Below are 23,397 nucleotides of genomic sequence, written 5' to 3' on the forward strand. Positions count from 1 at the left end.
AGATGTACGTGTTAACTTGAATATTGATAACAAGCTGCAGCATTACGCTACAACTATTCTAATTACGAGTGGTTCAATAAAAAATTGAGAAGCTATGTATGATTGACGCAACTTCAAAACTTCATTTTTTTGCCGTTTTCAAAGCGCAAAAGAACAAGTCCTAAACCATATTTTCACAGCTACATGTTTTTCCTGGAGGTAGCATCACGCCTACCATAAGTGATCAGCGGCGTCTGCTCAACACAGACTGCTGATTCATATTTCATGAAAATATTATCGCTGCCACCATGTGGAACGTTACCTTGTGCTTGAATAGGGAGGTCCAGGATAAGGATAACTTGACATGAACTTTGCACAGATTAAACCAACATCATCAAAGTTCCCTTACACAATTACGACGTTACGGGCGGTGGGTTTCGGTTGCCAGCCTCGTGAAAAGCTGTCGTATCTGTCTACGCGTTGTTTGAATTGTTCCATCGTAGCGTAACTTATCGGATTTCATGTAATGAGACCAACAAACTAACGACTGTAGTATGACGATTTATTTTGACACTAGATACAATCGAGGTCGCACCGGCAATACACGAATGCTGATCGTGCGCCCAGCAGCAAGAGCGTTTTCTTCATCCTCTTCTTCACTAAAATTGCCCCCGGGAGAAATGAGCCATCCTGGCGACTTGAGGCGTAAATAGGATCAGGGGGTCATAGTAAAGCTGATGAACCGTGTCACGGCCGCGATGCCTAATATCGCGTGATGGCGCCACAGGTTCGACAGCGTAGGTGACAGCACCAAGAAGCGTGCAAGAAGTTTGGTTGAAAGGCCAGGGTTGTGAGGTGGGACCCACAACAAAAGAAGAGAACCAGTCGGAAAACGTGGCCTAAGCGCGCCACTGTCATGCCGCAGCCTTTGACGACCTTGAGCGGTGGTCGTAAAGGTTCAAGCGAGATACCTACAGTCCTCTGCGTATTTGGCGGCTTCAGACACAGGCGTGCAGTCAGAAGTGTCGGGTTATTATGGGAGCAGTGTGTCCATAGTACACGAGGGCTCTCGTCCTACAGCTGAAAAACGGGCGAAAACCAGTGGTAGCTTGTGAGGCCGTATCACAGGCATGAGTTACGAACGGCAAAACAGTGTCCCAGCTATGTGATCCGAGGCGACGTACATAGTCAACATGTCACCGAGTGTGCGGTTGAACCTCTCTATCAAGCCGTTCGTTTGCGGGTGGTAGGCTGTATACTTGCGGTGAACGATGCTGTATGCAGGAAGAAGGAATTGGATTACTTCGGATAAAGAGACACACCCCCTATGACTGAGCAGTTCGCATGGTGCACCATGTCGAAGAACGAAGTTCCGCAAGATGAAAAACGCAACTTCGCGTGCAGAGGCCGCCGTCAGTGTGAGAGTCTCGGCGTAGCGCGTCAAGTGGTCGACACCTACGATTATCCATCGGTTACCCGAGGGGCTGCCGCGAAGTGGTCCGTATAGGTCTATAGCGACGGAATCGAAGTGACGAACCGGAAAGAGAAGCGGCTGTAGCTCACGATGAGGGCGCTGTGGAATTTTACGCCTTTGGAACACTCTGCAAGCGTGTACGTACTGGCGCACGCAGTGGTACATGCCATGCCAGTAGAAACGCTGCCTTAGCCAAATATATGTTTTCAAAGCGCCGGCATGGCCATTTTGAGGAGCAGCATGAAAATAAGCGCTAATGTCAGAACGCATGTGTCGTGGTATCAGAAGCAGCCATTTACGACCATCAGGAAAATAACTTCTGTGGTAAAGGACGTTGTCCCGTACAGCAAAGTGAGCGGCTTGGCGACGGAGTGTTCGAGAAGAGGGCGTGACGGATGGGCCGGGGAGGAAATTCAGCATAATTGAAAGCAGGTAATCCTTACGCTGTTCGTCTGGCATATTAGCAACATTGATGGATGACATGGATGCAAAGGGCGGAAACACTGAAGCCACATCAAAATGCATCGGTGATCGGGAAAGCGCATCCGCGTCAGAGTGCTTCCTGCCCAATCGGTGGACAGCGCAGATGTTATATTCTTGCAAGCGAAGTGCCCATCGGCCTAGGCTACCTGATGGATCCTTCAACGAGGACAGCCAGCAAAGGGCTTTGGTGGTCGGTGACAACATGAAAAGGGCGACCACATAGGTATGGACGAAATTTGACGAGAGCCCAAATAATGGTCAAGTACTCCTGTTCTGCTACAGAGTAGTTGGCTTCTCTCTTATTTAATGTGCGGCTCACATACGCGACGATGTACTCCTCATAGCTGTCTTTCCGTGTTACAAGGACAACACTAAGTCGGATGCCGCGGGCATTCGTGTGTACCTCTGTAGGCGCTGTGGCATCGTGGTCTAAGAATCGGTGGCGAAGTAAGTAGGCGACTTAGTTGCTTGAAGGCTTCGTCACACGAAGTTGACCACGCGGAGGTGATGTTGGTAGCGGTAAGCAAATTGGTCAATGGTGCGGTGATGCAAAACCGCGCACAAAACACCGAAAATAAGAGCAGAGCCCTATAAAGATGCGAAGCGCCTTAAGAGTAATGGGCATCGGAAACTCTGAGACCGTGCGAACATTAGCTGGGTCAGGAAGCACACCGTCCTTCGATACGGTGTGTCCCAATATTGTGCAGCATATCGTCGACTTTCTCGTTAATTATGTGTCGCTGGACTACCGACATGCGGTATGGTCGCGGACATGAAAGAGCATTGGAACAGGAGTGGACGCTGTGAGTGACGGTTGCCGTATTCCCCTGCTTGGTTGGTCTGAATCAAATGACGAGCGAAAATACTGAAGAAACGCGAGGACTTGCAGACTATATGCAGGCGGCAAATCGGCGTCTATGAAAGATTAAAGAACGCCTGACGATGACCACGACAATGATGATAATGATGATGTGCACAGCACGGGAGAAGTGAGGGCATCGAGCTGATAACAGGCCGTGTCGTCGGAAGTATCAAGACTGTGAAGCGGGTCAAGGGGCTCAACATGAACTAGCCATTCTCCACGCAGTAAAGTCACAGGGTATTGAGACGGTTTACACACAAGCATGGAGGACAATCCAGACACAGTGTTGATGACAGCAAACGGGACAGCAAACAACTTAACTTCTGATCATCATGGTTTCCAGCAGGTTCCAATTTCGTATTCACTAAACCTTTGTTTTCACACTCCCCACGTGACAGGGTGTTTCGTTTCAATGTTCTGCAAATAACTTCGTTTCTATTAAGAGGGTAGCTAATTACACATATTGTGCTTCTTCAGAGCTATTTCAGTGTGGTATGCTTTATTGCAAGTATCCTATAATCAGTTGAAACATAGGTGTGTCCCGGACCAGGACGAATTTTTCTTCAACTATGAGGCTTTTCTTTCGAGGAACCCGTATGGGTTTCCTTTGTAGCAATTGCTACGAACGGGTGGATGTCTCATTTTCCCCTTATTCATTGCTTCTCTCCACCTTGCGGGTTTCCGCAGAACTACTATGTCATACTCTTGCCTTTGCTTCGTGTTGTCGACAAATTCGACTTCGCCCTGCCATCTGCTAGCCGCCTGGTTAGCTCAGATGGTAGAGCGGCTGCCCCGGAAAGGCGGTGGTCCCGGGTTCGAGTCCCGGACCAGGACGAATTTTTCTTCAACTATGAGGCTTTTCTTTCGAGGAACCCGTATGGGTTTCCTTTGTAGCAATTGCTACGAACGGGTGGATGTCTCATTTTCCCCTTATTCATTGCTTCTCTCCACCTTGCGGGTTTCCGCAGAACTACTATGTCAAACTCTTGCCTTTGCTTCGTGTTGTCGACAAATTCGACTTCGCCCTGCCATCTGCTAGCCGCCTGGTTAGCTCAGATGGTAGAGCGGCTGCCCCGGAAAGGCGGTGGTCCCGGGTTCGAGTCCCGGACCAGGACGAATTTTTCTTCAACTATGAGGCTTTTCTTTCGAGGAACCCGTATGGGTTTCCTTTGTAGCAATTGCTACGAACGGGTGGATGTCTCATTTTCCCCTTATTCATTGCTTCTCTCCACCTTGCGGGTTTCCGCAGAACTACTATGTCAAACTCTTGCCTTTGCTTCGTGTTGTCGACAAATTCGACTTCGCCCTGCCATCTGCTAGCCGCCTGGTTAGCTCAGATGGTAGAGCGGCTGCCCCGGAAAGGCGGTGGTCCCGGGTTCGAGTCCCGGACCAGGACGAATTTTTCTTCAACTATGAGGCTTTTCTTTCGAGGAACCCGTATGGGTTTCCTTTGTAGCAATTGCTACGAAGGGGTGGATGTCTCATTTTCCCCTTATTCATTGCTTCTCTCCACCTTGCGGGTTTCCGCAGAACTACTATGTCAAACTCTTGCCTTTGCTTCGTGTTGTCGACAAATTCGACTTCGCCCTGCCATCTGCTAGCCGCCTGGTTAGCTCAGATGGTAGAGCGGCTGCCCCGGAAAGGCGGTGGTCCCGGGTTCGAGTCCCGGACCAGGACGAATTTTTCTTCAACTATGAGGCTTTTCTTTCGAGGAACCCGTATGGGTTTCCTTTGTAGCAATTGCTAAGAACGGGTGGATGTCTCATTTTCCCCTTATTCATAGGTGAAACGTGAACTTACTTTCTTATGACAAGGTATCCGATATGAGGCAAACAATACCGCATCAAACAAAGCGCGAGAAGCAGAAATCAACTCATTAAATATCATAATCATGAAAGATTCGCTCACATTTGAATTACTTGCGAGTTCTAATAGACATTAAATGGCGCTGTGTAGAGCACGCAGCTCAAACTGCATGCGAACTGAATGCTTGTTTAGCGAGTTCGTACCTGATTCTATGGGCAAATTTCTTATGGTCAAATGACCATCCTATAGCACCAAAATTTACACTCATGATTGTGCCATGAAAGAAGGCTTCATAAGTGGGAATACACCCTAGAAAAAGAAAAATACTAGTGGAGCTACGCCCTTGAGGTTGCTCCCCCCCCCCTGCGCTTCTTGGGATGCTCTGGTTTTTGACAGCGTCTAGTTTAGTATAGCAATGTTTCTATCAGTACAGATGTGAGCACTATATTGTTAACTACCTAATGACTGACCTTGGCAAGATCTGACAATTTTTTCTGCACCACAACTGCCAAAATATGGAAAATATTGACCCGTGTACTTGTCTTTTCCGGACGATACGTTTGACCGCCTTACAAATGTTATCGCGCAGCGCAGGACGCGCTTGCATGTGTGGGAAGTTTCTGGAATGTTATCGACGCTTCCATCCGCTGTCTGTGACCGAACCTTGTGTAATTTGATAGAATGTGTGTGCGACGCGAATAATGTAGAACTTTGTGGAAGGCACGCGGGTCCCAGTGATTACTCTGGAACATTCGACGACGCTTGTATAAAGGCCGACGCGCTTGACCCGCAGATCAGATTTTCGACGATCGCCGACTGTGTTCGGCGCTATCGCCGTTCTTTGAGTGTAGCCTGTTTTTGAGGGCACAAGTTCGCCCAATAAAACGCTAGTTTCGTCTGTCCCAGTTTGGCTCCTTTCTTCACTGTCGCTACCACGTGACAATATTTTGCATTTCGTAACGTTACGCTGACGTACCAGCAGTTTTGTTTTGGCACAAAACGAAGCAAATATGAAAAAGTTTGGTTATCAATGTCTATTCCAGTAATTCTTTGAACGAAAAATTCATCAACATATAGTTTTGAAAGAATGCCACGTCCATAAAAAAACACATTGCTTGTGTAAGTTTTTGGCCCCTAACGTTGTCCTGGTGTTTCCAGAAATTTTCTTTTTTTCATTGGCCCTGGAGTTCCCTCTTCGGAGAATAGCAGTGGGTTATCTTTAATCCCCGTATTCCCAAGAAATCCTTCACTCTAAGCTTTTTCTCAACTCCACCACGTTAAACACAGCGCCTTCGATCCCTCGACTGAAGAAGCCACCACGCTTCTCAGCAATTGCTACGAGTTGTCAATGAAGCGAAGTGATCTCTCCTATCGAAGGGAGGCGCTTTGATGCAAATTATCGAGTCGGTTGCTGGGCGGAGGAACGCTCAAGAACATGGGTGGGAATCGCTCCGACTTCTCTCGACGTACCTCAATTTTCAGGAGGTCATAGTACTTCTTTATCTCCAAAGAGGTACGGCGATTATAGGATAACCGGTGTCGCAAAATCATTTCAACTCCAGCGAAGGCTTAGAATAAACAAGTTTCCAGTTGCTTTGCTGGACAGGGCTAATTAGGCCTGACTGACTGACACTGGGTAAACAATATCCCATCAGGATAAAGAAAAACTTTCAGAACACGTGACACCAAAGCAATCCTGAAACGGCAAACCGCAACTCGAGGTCGTCCACGGGCACTGCAAGCAGCAAACTTGTAGAAAAAACGGGCCGACGAAACACCAACAAAGCAAGGCTGAAAGATGAAATATGAATCGGGGAGAACAAAAAGAAGGAAGATTGCTTTCGCCTCGGTTTTGGGCTTCCCACGTTCCAGTTTACTGCATATAAAGAAAAGAGAAAAGGCGTGCTCACAAGTCGGCTGCACCAAAAGAAAGCACGACAGGAAAATGCATGCATGTGCACATCGCAAGCCGATCGATATAATGGCCTCATCGCAGCAAGGACAGCGACCAAACGCGCTGTCGTCACGTTCCACTGAAGGCGTGGCGCAACCTTAACCACGGTGCATTTCATCAGGGCTGATCGCACATAGGACAGGAAATGAGGAAATCGGTAAGGCAAGACGAAAGGCAAACAAAGAACTGTTCGGAATTCGAGAAACCGAGACGTATGCATAAAAAAGGAAAGGCTCGTGTTCCTTCGGCAGTACTTATTTCGAACTTTCGGCGATGCTTCCTGGCGAACTTTGAACAATGGGGGTCTACTTGAAAGCGGCGCAGGTGACTTTTTCTTGATGTAGGGCTGAATAACTTTGAACAGTGTCGGCAGCAGAGGGAATGACACCGGGTCTTTCAAACTCATCTCTTTGGATGTTATTTTTCAGGAAGGATGTCACTTATTTAAAAAAGGGGCACGAGTAGTGACCAAGTTTTCCTGGCATAGTTCGTAACCTTGCATCTGTAATACCAGTGATGCTCTCTCGCAAAGATTGGAAAAAAATAAAAACAATGGGATCGTCTGACACCCTACAATTAGACTTGAGACGCGCAGCACCAGGTCGCGGTGAACAAGCCGCCAGACGCAAAAGGAGAGAGCACGAATTTCATTCGTAGAAACGCAGAATAGGCCAAACCACATGGCTCTAACCTGCTACTCTGGGCTGAGGAAGGAGAAAGAAGAATGAAAAAGGGGATAGAAGGCGACAATCAGAAGAATAAAGATGCGATGAGTGCTGGCTAATAGAGCATCATGCTTAAATCGTAATCTTGAATAGAACTCTGGGGTTTCACGTGGCAATCTCAGTCTTGAGGGCAGTCCTGTGTCAATGTAGAAATTGCACCTTGGTCCAAAACAGTTTGTCGAACACGCCACGGGTAGGGCCAGGGACACAGAAAAAGTCCTGCGCAGAGGATAGACTTGCAGTAATGGTGGCCAAAGAAGAGGGCCAGGTCTGCCATTGGACCGTGTGCGCAGGGCAGACAAAGAATACGTGCGCTAGTGTATCTTGTAGGTGGCAGTGGTCGCAATTTGGGTTGGTTTTGAGAACGACGACGTGCGCATTCATTGCACCAAGCTTCTGCCTCACCCTTTGAGCTCAGGCGGCACGCGAGGCCTCATTCCAGCGTCACATTTGAGCAGACGCCGGCGGTGGTGGCTTTTTGATCAAAGTGACTAGTGATAAAGCATCGTATTAAGTGAGCAAGCAGGTAATGTGCATCATCTCTTAAAGAAAGGAATGCGCACAACGATGCCTTCAAAAAAGGCGGCACTCTTTTTTTTTCTCCGGAAGTTCATTGCCTTCGAGAGCACAGGTAAGAAATGGAAGTGAACATTGCAGCTGGAGTAAAAAAAAATATCTGGGGTGAAAATTTTGAAGCGAAGCTACGCATAAATTATGGCGTAAGAAAAATTTAACGAAAGAAAGCGTACTCCTCGGGCTAAAACCACTCTTAATGTCAGCAAGATTACAATGCCCGCTGCTACAAAGACGAGCGCTGTAGTAAAGAAAGCCGTGTATATAATCTAGCACCGGTGCGAACTTCAGTGATTGGACCAATAGCAAGCGTAAGCGCATTCACAAAACTTCGCTGGAGCCACAAACTTGAGAAGCAATTCCTACTATAGGAAGTGGCAGTGTTATGAGCATTACTATGTCCATCTGCGCCACTCGAGTTGACGCGGATAAGCGTTGGAACCTGCTGTTGAAGCCAATTCGCCAGAAATCACAACCGATAGCCGAGGACGGCGCGCGCTATCATCGTGAAATGATATGTTTTGTCATCTCAAAGTGCACTGTGTAACAGTTTTCTTTGAAACCGGTTTGCTCGGGCTGTTACGTCGCGGCGGTAGTAAGAACAATCAACAATCGGTGATTTTTCATCAGATCATGAGAGTGCTCGTTCCCTTCGAAAGTAAAGAAAGAAAGATGTATTAAAATAGAGGGTATGCTGCAAGCTGACCACTGCCACTGGAAGAGGGCAAGATGTCTGCCTACTCTTTAGCAAGACGGGGATGAGACAGTAGAAATTAATTGATCGAAGAACGGATTATCCAAGAAAAAGAATAAACATGTAATACTATAGGATTTTATTATTACTTTTAATATTATTATTACATAAAAATAATTATTTATAATAATAATTATAATAATAAATAATATTAATATTTTACAAGAATATTCAATATGCCAATAAGTTATCTAATCTGCCCAGGAACAACTCTCAAGTCTTGGTGCACCTCAGGTGCGCGGAAAAAGAAAAACCAAATGGTAAAAACTTAAAAGAACTGATACTTCAGATTATAGGCTAAAAGAATAGACTAAGAAAACAAAAGCAAGAAAGAAATCTATAAACTGGCACATAAAGAACAAAAATACAGCAATAGTCAAAATTTGCGATATGGAGAACACGCACGAATCGAAGGAAGGAAAACAAGAGGTGAAAGGCAGAGGACAACCAGATACATTGTCCGGTTGACTACTCTACACAGGGGGGATGAGTTTAGGGCAGAAAAGATGAGAACGCAATATAAGCTTAAAAAAGAAAATGAAAAACAAGGAAGGTACCAGTTCGCACCTGCTATAGTTTTTCAATGAGTATCGTTTCTTTTAAAAAGCACACTAGCACTTTTAAAACGGGACGTGCTGACGTCGGCTGAGATCGGGGTCCAAGAATTCTGGTTTCCGCAAGGTGACGGCTGTCAGTCTTGTCAAGCGTGGTGCCGAGAACTTTGTGCATTGAAACGATGGCAATCACACACAGCGCGCTATCGTCTCTTTGCGCCTACAAGCTTCACAATCTGGACTTGTAGTCATTCCGATGAGGTAGGAGTACGCTTTGGTAAAAGCTACTCCAAGCCATAGACAAGAAGAAAGGGCGTTAACCGAAGGGCCCGATTTTTAGTAGTCATATCATGACAAGCCAACAAACACTGACACCAAAGAGAACCCTGGCAGTGTTAGCCAGCGCAACCACTCACAGACCTTGGCGGCGGAGTTGGAACGTCCTTTTTGCCACAGGCGTCACGAGAACGTGATCTTCTTGAGTGAAGGCAACTGGTCAATACACCCACATATGCTACCTGCTACCTGCTACCCTTACATAACGAGGGTCTCGATTCCGGCAACATTGATGAAAGTTTCCTGAAACGCATTGTTACTGGCAATAAAACATAATACCACATTTCATGCCGGAATCGAAAAAGCAGAGCTTGGTGTCGAAACATCCGGGTTAACCTGCAACAAAAGAAATCCGTTCCATGCCATCTATTGGGAAAGAGATGGTAACGGTCTACTGAGGCCGCCGAGGACCCCTCCTGCTGCATTTTATGACACAAGGTGCAACCATCAGTGCTAACAGGTATTGCTCCACACTGTCACGTCTGCTGGCTGCCATCAGGCAATAACGCCGAGGGATTCTCGATGTGGACAACAGGGTCGTCGCCCACGACAATGCGAGGCCACATGTGGCAATCAGTACCACCGACAAGCTCCGTTTATTTTTCTGGGAGAGTCTGAAGCACTCATCATACAGTCCGCACCTCGCCTCTGGTGATTTTCCGGTTTTAGGTCCGCTGAAGAAGTTCCTGGAAGGAGCGCGATTCACGTGCAAAGATGAAGCCAAAACAGGAGTCCGACAGTGGTTCTACAGTTAGCCAGGTGTATTCTACAATAAGGCCATCTCAAATTTAGTACTTAGATGGGAAAAATATCTGAACCGGCGTGGAGACTAGGTGAAAAAATTAAGGTGTAAGGTACGTTATAGCACGTATATTAGTAATTGCCTGCATGTGTCTTATTTTGATAATAACAAAAGATGGGCAAATACTTTCTGATTTCCCCTCGTAAAATTAAAAGTGTATCAGCACCATCCTTTCCATTTGTTTTTCAACGCAACTAGCAAGAGTCATGGGACGGTACAATGTCAAGTCTAATGGAGATTTAAAACTCTTAAGTAAATGTACTGGCGGCTGAATTTCAACTCACAAGGAATCAATCTTTCACGCCAGGATTCGTTGTATCTGATTAATTGTATCACTGCGGTTTTCATAGCCAAGGTTTTAAAGTGCCTTTTATGTGACTCTGACAGGCCCAGGCAATAACTTCTCACACGTCGCTACTGAAGCTTCCAGCTCCTCCATAAAGAACATGAGATCCATTGGAGAGTCCTGGGATGCCGCAACATCACACGATTTTTATACAGGCAGTGACGGCAAGGCAGAAATTCTTGCACATAAGTCTCAGCAACGTCGATCTCACATTGTCCTTGATGCAGGGCAAGAAACTTAAAAAGGTGGCACAGTTTTGGAGACGACTGTAGGGCACGCAGAGTTCCTCATATATGGGACAGAGGCTTACGAGAACTAAAGCAGTAGCAAAAGAATTTCCCCTTTTGAGATTGCAATGTATCCTTGCGGCACTGCATATTCTTTTGGATCCGCCTCACCTTCCTCAGATCGTGAATGCATTTGGTGCGCCTGCATCTTCTTTCTGCTCGTCGGCGAATCACTCGAAGCCTTTCCAATTCACCTTCGCATCCCGTATACCTTGGAGAAGGCCTAAAAATGAACATATGCTCTTGCAGTGCATTCCAATTGTGATATTCCAGGAATGACGGGTGGCCTTCTTGACATTCGTCTTGCATAAGTTACCTGAACTACGTCCAGTCTGTTCTACGGAGACCAGTAGATAGAGACTGGGCCACTCCCTTTATATTCAAATAGGTAGGAACGCGACCCCATGTGCTGTTTTCTATGTCTGAGAGCCTCTTTGACTGCTTCGAAGACACTGCGAGAGGAAAGTTAAGTACAGACATATGCTGTTCGCCAGGCCATATAATTATGTCAGGCTGCCGTCATTAGGACAACAAAGCGCTTGGTCAGAGGCAACTGCTACTCCTTATCTTCCCTTGGAGTTCATTTTAAAACTCCCCCAGAGCAGGCGATGTGTGTTAAAATCTTCACCAAGAATACAGTAGCCAGGAGTTGCTGATAACAAAGCCCCCAGTCGTTGCGTGTCAAAACGACTGCTTGGATAAGTATATGCGGCGACAAGACTGAATGTAAGTTTCTTTGTTTGTACAGTTAAACACAGGTATTGATGGTCGCCGCGAGGCAAAACTTCATGCAGCACGCATCTGAGTTCACACCGAGCATAAACGACGACTTTGCTGAGAACGCTACCCATCGCGGATGAGAAAGCTTCATAGCCCGATAGACGAATCGTTGTTTGAAAGTTTGATTCGCCGACGACGATGACGGGAAACTTGTTCGAAAAAATAAAAGGTCAAAAATTTGATATTCGTGATCTCTGGCCTTGAGCATTGCACAGAAAGAGGTGCCTCCATTATATTTTTACATAACAACAGCGGTATGTGGGCCATGACGCTATTGAAGACTTCCAAGTGCTGGATTCATCGCATCCAGTACCTGTAGTGCACTGCGAGCATTTGGAGCGTCTGGGTTCGTCAGTAATGCACGCACAACATTCATGAGTGACCTCAGCATTGCGACAACTTGCAAGTTCTGGTCTACAGCGTGGACTGCTGTAGGGCCGGCTGGCGGACCATTCGTAGCTGGTAGACAAGTCGTGTATTGTGGTTCAGCGAGTTGGCATGGCTTCGGTAGATGGGGGCATGCTTCACTTAAATCAGCGATGGCGAGCGTCCCTCTTTCATCTGAGCTGGTAATGCATGACGTGAGCGGCTTACGTGCACAATCCAGCCTTCGCCGGAATGGGCACTTCTTGACTTCCAGTGCCGGAAACGGCGGCGTCTCACTTTAGTTGCACCCGCCGTGGTTGCTTAGCAGTTATGGTGTTTGGCTGTTTGGCTGCTGCGAATTAGGTCGCGGGATCAAATGCCGGCCACGGCGGCCGCATTTCGATGGGGGTGAAATTGCAAAACACATCCAAATGTGAAAACACCCGTTTACATAGATTTAGGCGTACGTTAAAGAACCCCAGGTGGTCGAAGCATCCCGAGTACTCGACTACGGCGTGCCTCATAATCAGAAAGTGGTTTTGGCACGTAAAATCTCATATTTTATTTTTATAGCAATTTAGTTGCGGCTTCCTTATGTGTCAAACGGTCTCTTACCATCTGCCCTCAAGATGCTCTCTTCATTTTTTATAACGGGTAATCTTTCTAAGTGGCATCGTGCGCACCGTTGCAGCTGCAGCACTTGAAGTCCGTTGAACGACAAGTGTCAGAACTGTGTGAGTCGGAACACATTGATCATATACAATTTCAATTCAATATGCCTGGCTTCTTACAGACAGCATTCTAAGACAACTCCGACACTGTAGAGGCCAGGGCATGCAAGGCCGTACAGTATGACGAAAATGAGGAAAATGACCGACTCTCACGTGCGACCGTAGGTAATCACATTTTAAGAGGAGCTTCACGCAAGTTGATTTGCCAATGCGACGATCTCGTATTATGGCAATGCTCTCTGTCGTTGTTTTGATCAAAACAGGCAGGTCACTTTCACAGACAGAGACATCTATGTCGTAAATCACATCTGAAGTGGTTTGCAGGCTCTGTGGAATGTGGCAGCGCACTGTGATGTCACCTAGCTGCGTAATTTTCATGAGCGGATCCAGGGCGCTTGGGTTAGTAACATCGATAGCGAGCACGTTCTTGCTGTTATTATTTAAGTCTGACGTATTTTAGCTCTCAAGGAGTAAAAGCTTACAGATAAACAGATGGCCTGTCTATTGAGCCGGGTGAGATTGTCTGTAGCCGTCTCGGGAACAAAGATCATTTTATGCTCCGGACATCTCGTAGTAGGAATCACAGTCCACTTTACGCGGACCTCCCTTAATTATCTTGTCCCTTCGCTTTCCGGCGTGTGTAGACCTCGAAGCTTTCATCGTCAGCAGTGGCGTCATTTGAGGGAGAGTGCAGCTCGGTGTCATTGCTGTCAGGTTGGCTCCTAGGGATATTTCTCTTCCCTTGAGCAGCTCCCGCAGACGCTGGCAAGGTCTTCACGGTGCTCGACCGTTTCTACTTCTATCGCCGAAAAAGGGAGCCGTGTGTCCCAGCTGGAAGCGGTGAAAATCTATAATTTTCCAAAGAGACCAAACCAATGATGCGTACAACAACTACTACGTCGTCTTCGTCCCCACGGAAGGAGGGATCTACCATATGAGGTTAGGAGAGTAGCGCAGCTGGAAAGAAGGCTCAAGAGAGAGTGCGGTTTCAAAACAATAAGAAGACAACACATTTTCAAAGAGACCAAGTGTGGAAAATGACAGCTGCAAAGATTTTACGTTGTGAGTAGAGGTAAGTGCCTGCAGAAAGAGGCAGGAACGTGTAAGGGCCTACGTTCCCTGGTTGCGTCCTGTAGTGCCCGCAGGCAAACATAATCTACTAGATTATAATAAGTACTAATTTGATGAATGTTATTGTACAAAATGAAGACATCGGTATGCGCGCGCCTGCCGCGGACTGACGGAAGTGCAAGATATTTATTCAGACTAGAAATTTTTTTCATGCGCGCGATCAGAATACGATGCGTATATTAGATGTTTCAGCAAAGACGTTAAGTAAGCTTAAAGAAGTTGCATGCTGCGATATCATAATTACAGTTCTTGAGCTGGTGAACTCGAATAGGTGGATATTAGTTGGCCGGGAAACCGAAATGCATAATGTACTAATCACCGGAAATTCACTAATTAACTTTTGAACTAATAATTATACGTCGCGGATATTGTATTCTACAAATATTAGCTCGTGAGACTGCAAAAATATACGCTGGAATATAATTCCCTAGATAACATCATTACCGAGATATGAGCGATCAAACTTGCTGTATAAATACACTGTCGTTCCACTTACTGTTTTTAATAAAACACCGTTTTACGAATTGCACAAAAAACCTAGGCCGCCATTCTATTTATTCGCAAAATTTGGAAATAATATCTTCAAACTAGTTTAATCCTGAGACCTCGTTCCAGTTGCATCCACCTTGCGAAGTCCCAGGCTAAAGTTCGCAAATTGTGATATGCGCTGCAAGTAATTAGTTAAAAACATAATTAGTGGATATTTGCTAACTAGTCAATTATGCCTTTAGATTTCTTATGGAAATATTTTCCAACTTGTAGGTAGTCCAGGTCAAGGATCTTAATTGTGCTATCTACCACACATGACCTTTAGCATTTCTTTAAATTCTTTGCAGAGACACCCAGTAACACTTATTAACTTTTTCTGCAAACGCTGGCGAGCAATGCTATCTAATTTGCTTCTGTCATTCTGCAGCACTCAGGAATGGCCAAGTAATTTGAGACAGGTGGATGTAACAGTTCACGAAAGGAAGTGAGCCATAGAAATGTCTTGTAAGTCTGCAGAGAGAACTGAGCGCGCAGAGCCCTAGTGATGCTACGGCTTAGTGTGGGCGGGGAAGCTGCCCTGGTCGAATACTGAGCGAGCTCGTTTCACTGGCATCATTCGGAGAATAAGCATAGGTTTCAACGCAGAGTGCGGATGTCTTCGATGTTCTGTATCGCCTTAAGTATTTTGATGTCATCAGCGTAAAAAAGAATCGAAAGCTTCTGAATTGCTGATCAAGCGTCGTTGAAGAAAAGTTGGAATAGAAGCGGACCTAAAACGGAAGCCATCGTGCATCAGCACTTGATACCTTAAAAACAAAACAAGATTGATCACTGACACTCACGAAGCGGGATCTATCGAGGCGATAGCTGCGTAGTATAGCTACAACATCACCTTCAACACGCTATTGCATAAACTTTTCGAACAGTGGCTCATAACTGACTACGTCATAGGCTTTGCTTAGGTCGTGATACAAAGTATCAACTAACCCCCTTTGCGGGATGGGCATGCAAACCTGCATCATAAAGATAACATATTTGGTGATCATTTAGCGGCCAGAAAGAAATCCATGTTGATTTGGAACAAGGCTATTTTTTACACGGAACAACAATACACTGCGAAGAGCATATTCAAAAAGCTCGAAAACTGCAGAAAGAAAAGAAATCGGCCGGCAGTTTGCTCCATCCGTTTCGAGGCTCACTTAAAGACCGGAAAAACATGCGCGGTTTTCTAAGTATGCAGTAAAGCAATTATTCAAATAGGTTTTGAAGATTTATGTCAGCATAGGTGCAAAAATGCTACCATAGACTTTGATAGTGGCCACCGCGATGTCATTTGGGTCGCAGGGCAAAGATGGCCCGAGACGCCAGTGCTATTGGTTGATATGATTGTCGTCAAAGAGCATCGGAGCTGGAAGGTCAAGCAGAAGAGCGTGTCTGGTGGACAGTGCTGTGAGGTGGTGGTTTATAGAGGGGGAAAATGAACGGCGAAAATAAATGCGACTGCTTGCACTTGTTTACCGCAGGCGCCGAGCAGATGGATACGGTCGCCACGTTTGCTGGAGCGCATACGAGAGTGTTTACAAAAGTCCGCTGGCCAGTTAGAGGCGCTTTTCTCCAATGACTCAATTTAACACTTCTGATCCTGCTTATACAAGTGATTACAGAATCACCACATGAGGCGGAATTCTATTCATTTGTTGGTCTCAAGTATTTTGGCTTTTCTCTGAGCACGCTGTTAACGTTTTATGACAGTTCCAGATCCCAGAAATAACCAATGGGGAAATCCACATGGTTTTGGCTTGTGCAGGGGTGCGCAGTCATACATGCCATCCAGAATTATCTCGGTAAACCGATGGACTTGCTTTCTCGTCAACGTAGTACATGCTAGTCATAGGAGACCAATCAAGCGCAGAGAAAATTTTGAAAGCATAGCCACCAAATCTGACAGAAAAACGGCGAAATTTAATGACCCCATGTTAACAGTTACGACGTAAGGACGACAAGGACACGGGAATCTAAAGGGGGGGGGGGGTGAAACTTGCCAGGACGAAGAAGAGGAATGTCTGTGGGAGACGCTGACGTTCTTTCTTTTTTTGTCAGATGTACGGATGTTCAGCGGATTTGACCGGCACTAAAGCTAAAATGCATTAGTTTATGGAGTTAAAAGCTGGGAAATCTAACCAAAAGCTGTATTTGTTTGTTCTGAAACAATTGTAGTGGCAATAGCTATAGATGCTCCACTGAATACCAGATGTGTCAAAGTCACCAACAATAGGCACTTGGTGCTCCGATAGCGTGGTCACAAAACGTTCAATAGATGTGATGACCTCTTCAAATATCACAGGACTTAAGTTCGGAAGTAGTATAAAAAGATCCAATGATGAGTTCTTGGCAAAACGCCAGACTTATTTCTATCCATAACTATTGGTGTGCAGTGTATAAGCGATCATGATTTAAAAGGGACCTGTCAACAATAATTCAGACACCGCCCCATTTTTCTTTGACTCTTCGTACATCTTAGTTACCGCAAAATGCGCTGTAGTTAAGCGGGAGGAGGTCAGATGACAAGATATCAATACGCACCCAGGTTTTTGTTGTCACAAAATGTGGGAACAAGAGACAACAACAATTAGCAAACAACAATTAGGAAATAGAAAACAACAATTTGGAAACAGTTCAGGCACCTTGGTTCGAGGACCACCAGCGTTCTGTTAAATACGACCAAGTTTCACAATTTGCCTATAAAAATTAGATTATATGGTTTTACGTGCCCAAACCAAAACCTGATTATTTAGTTATTTATTTTCAATACTGCCAGTCTCTTTCCGAGACCATAGAAGCTGGGCGTACAGATTGTACTTGCAGGTATAATAATAAATCAATGAGGCGTGCCATAGTGAGCAAACTTGGGAATTTGGACCACCTGGTGTTCATTAACGTGCACCTAAATCTAAGGAAATCTAAGTAGAAGGGCGTTTTCGCATTTCGGCAACACTGAGAATTTGCCTAAGATTGTTCACCTAAGTAGCATGAAGCTTATCATACTGAAGCTCCCCATGAAACGCCTCGAAAAGTTAATGCATTGGCCGCATGACGGGTCATCAAGATGTGTAAAACCGCCGCTAATATTAGCTTCGTGGATGAAGAATAGAAGTCATGCTTTGTTTTGAGACATCGAGGAGACAGGGTAAACATTGACACCATGATCAATCACATGTGTATGGGTAGTTTCAGGGGATAGCTACGGCATAATAAATGCTCTGGCATGCTTGGGTCATTGGGCAACAGCTAATGCCGACTCACTAGAAGCACCGATTGAAGCAACACTTCTCCTTTTTGTCGTCTCAGTGGTATTCCTGTTGGCATACCCCTGATAGGGAGCAGTCATGCTTTGTTTTGAGGCATCGAGGAAACAGGGTAAACATTGACACCGTGATCAATCACATGTGTATGGGTAGTTTCAAGGGATAGCTACGGCATAATAAATGCTCTGGCATGCTTGGGTCATTGGGCAACAGCTAATGCCGACTCACTAGAAGCACAGAATGAAGCAACACTTCTCCTATTTGTCGTCTCAGTGGTATTCCTGTTGGCATACCCCTGATAGGGAGCAGTCACGGTAGGCGAGTACGTCGGCACCTGTTACGGTCTTTCCAGGGAAGGTTTGTATGTGAATGGCAACAGCCTGCCACCTGAAGGGGGCAAGCAGCGTTAGTTCACGGGGCAGTCTGCTAGCTAGGCGCATTTACTACTCGAATTCTTGACGAAGGAAAGCGACAGTGTTCACTTGGCGAGAATTGCTTTGCGCGTTGTCATGGCGGAGACGTATATTTTCTTCACGCAAGTGGTCCAGTTAATTTTTTTGAAAAAAGAAAGACATGTCTTATAGCGCGTCGAGCAGGAGTTTACGCAGGCGGCCAAGGTCATCCGAGTACAGCAGAGGTGCAAGTGGGGGAGCCACTTCCGAAGCGGGAAAGTGGTGATAGCAATGGCGGTGCATTAGCGACGCTTGGCCTAACATCTCACTGCGGCACCTCACAGAAATTGCGACAGAATGGTCGCGAGCTATGTTTCTGAATTCGTAGCTTGCTATCCAGCCAGGTGACACCTTTAGCATGTACATATTTGTCGCACCTCATACATAAAAATACTGCTAACAATAAATAAATAAACAAATAAATAAATAAATGTTTATTATAGTGCTCATGAACAGCTGCGGAGACATCGTACTGGAGCACTTAAAGAAGTCTCAGTTTCATCTAAAATGCGAAGCATCGAGTGCTATAGCGAATTAGTGGACTATAGCTATACGGACTATAGCTATATTGGACTATAGCTATACGCAGTAAGGATAGTAGTATGGTCGGCCATACGAACTGGGAGACTTGCGCTTATTAAATGAATCGGCAAGCACGGCGTCAAGGCGCACAACGAAATATGAAGAAATCACACTCGATGAGCGTAGGCACTGGCTGCCAAAACGGTGGTATGAGCAAGCGCGGCAGCAGCAGCGAGCGAAGTCACCTTCGTGCGGTCTATCCCTTCAACGAAAGAGCAACGAGGACGCAGCGGGCAAAAAGGTATGTGCCGTCTGCAGATTCAAGATACCGCGAGCGCGATCGCGCACAGCCCTGGAAACTACGCACTTGGCGGAGTCGAAGCGACACATCCTCCCTGCCGCGCTGCCACCCCACTTTCCTCCAAATATGGAGCGCGAGATTCAGTCGCAATCGTCAGTTCCTCTTGCGTCCTGTCGCCAAATGCACAGTTGGTGCCGGAGCTCAACTCCACCCACCTTTCTTCCCTTCGCCCACGGCCTTTGGCGCAACGGAAGACGGCGCCGTGTTTGCTCTCCGCTTTCTTCCTTCGCGCGCGCCAGATTGAGCCGCGATCGCCGGCTTCCCTTGCATGCTTTTACTACCACGCACAGCATAGGATGCACGGTGACGGTGTTATCGCCCTTGGACTTTATACGCAACATCGCATAAATGGCGACCTCGACGGCAAAAATGCGCCTGGAGTGTCCATATAAATGCTACCGCAATAAAATTCCCCCAAGTCGTGTATCTCACAGACCTTACACCATCGCACAGAATCTACAGAATAAAAAAAAAGCTTACTGTTTTGCTTGTGAAACTCATGACTTTGGTCTTAACAGCATTTAAGGTAATGTTATTATCTTTGCAGCCTTTAGAAAAGAAAAGCAGGTCGGACTGCAGGGTGAGACCGTCATCAACAGTGTGAATTTTCTTAAAAACTTTGATGGGATCAACACAAAGAAGTAAAGAAGTCTTCCGAAGAGCCGTATGAACGACATTAAACATTAAAGAAGGGAGTGTTCCTAATACTGATCCTTGAGGGACGCTGGTAGTTGCCATGTAAAAAGAAGACATTTGGACACTGACGTTAACATAACATGATAAATCAAGAAAACTACGCAAGAGATTGACAACTGACAAGTCAACATCAAAGTACGTAAGCTTGATCAGAAGCAGTGAGCCGCAGACTACATCAAACGCTTTGCTGAGGTCACAGTAAACGGTGTCAACTTGCCCCCTTTGAAGTGTGAGCACGGAGATGTATGTCATGAAACTTGCGAGATTTGTAAAAGTGTAGCGGCACGGTGAGGAATCCATGCTGATAAGGAATAAGTGAGTTCTTTACAGGAAAATGCAATATGTTGTGAAGCGCAAGCTCAAGAATCTTAGAAGAGGCGCAGAAAAGAGAAATCGGGTGATAATTCGAGACATCAGTTTTAGAGCGAGATCTAAATACAGAAAGACCGCAAGCAGTTCAGATCTGAGGGAAAGAGGATGTAGTCAGAGTTGTTAAATATAGATGTCAATACTGGAGCAAATACGCTGCCGCAAGCTTTTAGAATTGCGGAGGAGATGCCAACGGGGTCACAGGATTTAGAAGGCTTCAAGCGCTTGAGGCATTCATGAATGAGCTTTTCATCAAGGAAGACAGCACTAGATGAAAGAACCATCTTGTGCTTCGGACTGACTCCAGCGTTGACACCTGCAGCTTCATGTAATGATGAGAAATGGGGTGCAAAAGAATCCGCAACTGCTTGGAATTCTACTCCTCTAGAGTGAAGCAGGCGAAAACACTCTCCACGTTTATGAGAGCGCTTACGGATGTACTTCCAAATTTCACCGGATGGTTGGCGGCACTCTTTTCCAGGAGTGCGATATACGAGTCTTGATCACGCATATAGAGGCGTTTGTAGAGAGCCCTAAAACATCGGGATTCTTCTCTAGACTCATTAGGCACAGGAATTCTAGATTTTCAGTGTGCGAGATCTTTATGTTCCGGGGCAATAAGTAGATGAGAACCAGTGAGAAGATTTAGAGCGTTTAGGTCTCTTCTGGGAAATGTATAATAATAATAATAATAATAATAATAATAATAATAATAATAATAATAATAATAATAATAATAATAATAATAATAATAATAATAATAATAATAATAATAATAATAATAATAATAATATATTGTAAATTGAAAATCACAGATTATTGTTGTTCAGTGTCTACAGAGTTCTCAATTGAAGCGGATCGGGCACAGACTATCAAGTCATAAAGGTGCGGCTGCCAACGCCACCTAAAAAGACACGTACGTCTGCATGAGCAGTTTTCTTTCAGGCCATTCGATTCTTACTGATACATGTAGCGCTGCTAAGAGAATAACAATAAATCTGATGAGAAACTAAGGACTACTTAACGAGTTGTACAAAGAAAAGTCCCACAATCAGAAGTCATGCATTATTTCGCGAGTGTTTCCTACAGTACCTAATTTAGCCTTTTGGTAGCGAGTTAGAATGCGCAAATGTTCTCCCATTACTTATGAATGAAGGACACGAAGATATAAGTAAAACCTAATTTTCTCTATTTCAACTCTGAGCGCAGTTTCAAAAATACACTGCTCATATCTTGGATCAACGACTGAAATGTTATGCGGCGAAAAGACAAGCAAACGTTATGTATGCTGCTCGAAAAATGTAGCGTTCTTGGCGGGTCAATTTGGTATTAAACAGCTTACATTGCTTATGAAAAGCTCTTCGTTAAAGAATCTATGATTTGTGGGTTTCGTGATACAGTAGATGGTCAACGGGCTAAGCCATTGCAAGAAAGCTTTCCATCAGAAAACACTATCGTGGAACACAGAGGACATGTCATAATTTTCTGCTGGAAACCATCCCGCAATGTGCATGCCACATCTTCAAGCACCGATTATACTCAGTAATGGCGTCTTCCACGCATAATTTTACCAAAACAGCTCCATGAGGTTAAGCAGATGGAAATAATGATGGTTATAACACTATAAAAAAAACTGGAGTCAGTAACCAGTGATGTATCCTCGTGACAAAAGCATGACCATCTGTAGAAGGAGACCTGTGCGAGTACGACAGCAGGGCGGAAATACCATAGAAATTTTGCGGGCTTAGCAAGCGATTGCCCAAAACAAAGCAGGGATACATGAGAGGCCTTCGTCCCAGCAATTAGTAGAGGTAGATTTGACCATGATAACAATTAGCGTGATGATAAAGGTTAGGCATAAGAAAAGCATGAATGGAGCGATTATGAAAAGGGGCTGGTAATTATTTCTGAGCCACTGAATGCCGCTGAATGTCACCGACAAGTGAAAGTCAATTTGTTTCTTTGTGTCCTGCTCGGGCCCAAATGTCCTCGTTTAAACCTACAGGCTATACTTCGTATTCGCTTAGCAGTGAATGCATGTGTGTTCAATATTTTTTCAAGGTACTTCTTTCCAAGGTGCCGGCGGAGCTGTAGTACTGCTTGAGTCACTAGTGCAATATAACCAAAGTAGAAATACCATTTTGTGTGTGTTTGTGCGTGTGTGTGCGTGTGTGCGTGCGCGTGTGTGCGTGTGCGTCCGCGTGTGCTTACGTGTGCGTCCGCGTGTGCTTACGTGTGCGTGTGTGTGTGCGTGTGTGCGCGTGTGCGTGCGCGTGCCTGCGTGTGTGCGTGTGTGTGTGTGTGTGTGTGTGTGTGTGTGTGTGTGTGTGTGTGCTTACTGCGGACGACCGCTACGCGACACTTGATTTGCTGTCTCACCAATTTGCAAACACAATCTCGCTCTATTCTGATTATATTTATTAACATCTTCATATGCAACGTTTAAGTGCAGCAGAACTGATAGTTGGGCGAGTTGGTACAAATTCATAGTGAAATATTTAGCGCGCACAATTGACAAGGACAGGAGCGCTGTGACCTGTGTCGCGCTGCTTATAGCTTTTGCTTACAGGAGTAAGAACGCTTGAGCTGACTGGTCTCGGTGCAGACGGGAGTGCGGGTGTATGCCCCGAGCAAAGCGCAGTAATGACATGACGAAAAGTGCCCGATGGGAAACTGCTGTAGCGCGCATACAACCCCGGGAAAGAATCGTAGACGAAGAAAATATGTGTGCTAAACGCACGAAAGCATCTCGACCAATGTCTCTGGCTTTGTCCAAGGAGATGAAGGAAAAATATCCTGTAGAGGTCCCGTATGAACTGCAGTGCAGGCACGTGCGTGAAGAAAGCGGAAGTTCTTTTGGTCTAGACGGCAATCTCTTCCCTGGAGACAGCATCCCTCTTGATGAAGATGGAACAGCTGTCCACCGTCCTTTCGCTTTCATCCGAGGATTCAGGCTGGTACAATCGATCTTCGGTAGCGGGAAGAAGATTTGACCCTTGGTCAGGTCTCTCTGGCCATTTCTAAGCAACCGCAGGGAAGCGGTATCCTACGAAATTCCAATAAATCTCAAAAGCAATGCGGTGACGCCGGACCAAATAAAAAATTGCAATGCGGGGCTAGAAGTAAGGAAAATCGTACGAAGAAATACTTAGAGCACAAGGTGTTACCCTGGTGAGAAGTGCAAGGTGGCCTAATCGCTTTAGTTTTGTTATATGCTTTCTCCAAACAAATGTGTTCAATCTGCAGAAACACAGCAATAT

The 23,397-nt window shown here is 45.6% G+C and overlaps 1 protein-coding gene across 1 annotated transcript in view; it reads right to left on the bottom strand.

Moving 5' to 3' along the window:
• Window positions 1-23,397, bottom strand: part of LOC142585001 (glutamate receptor ionotropic, kainate 2-like) — a 348,423-nt gene that overhangs the window by 138,269 nt on the left and 186,757 nt on the right. The gene's annotated exons all lie outside the window — the stretch shown is intronic.

The sequence above is a fragment of the Dermacentor variabilis genome, chromosome 6 (assembly GCF_050947875.1).
Source record: "Dermacentor variabilis isolate Ectoservices chromosome 6, ASM5094787v1, whole genome shotgun sequence".
NCBI lineage: Eukaryota > Metazoa > Arthropoda > Arachnida > Ixodida > Ixodidae > Dermacentor > Dermacentor variabilis.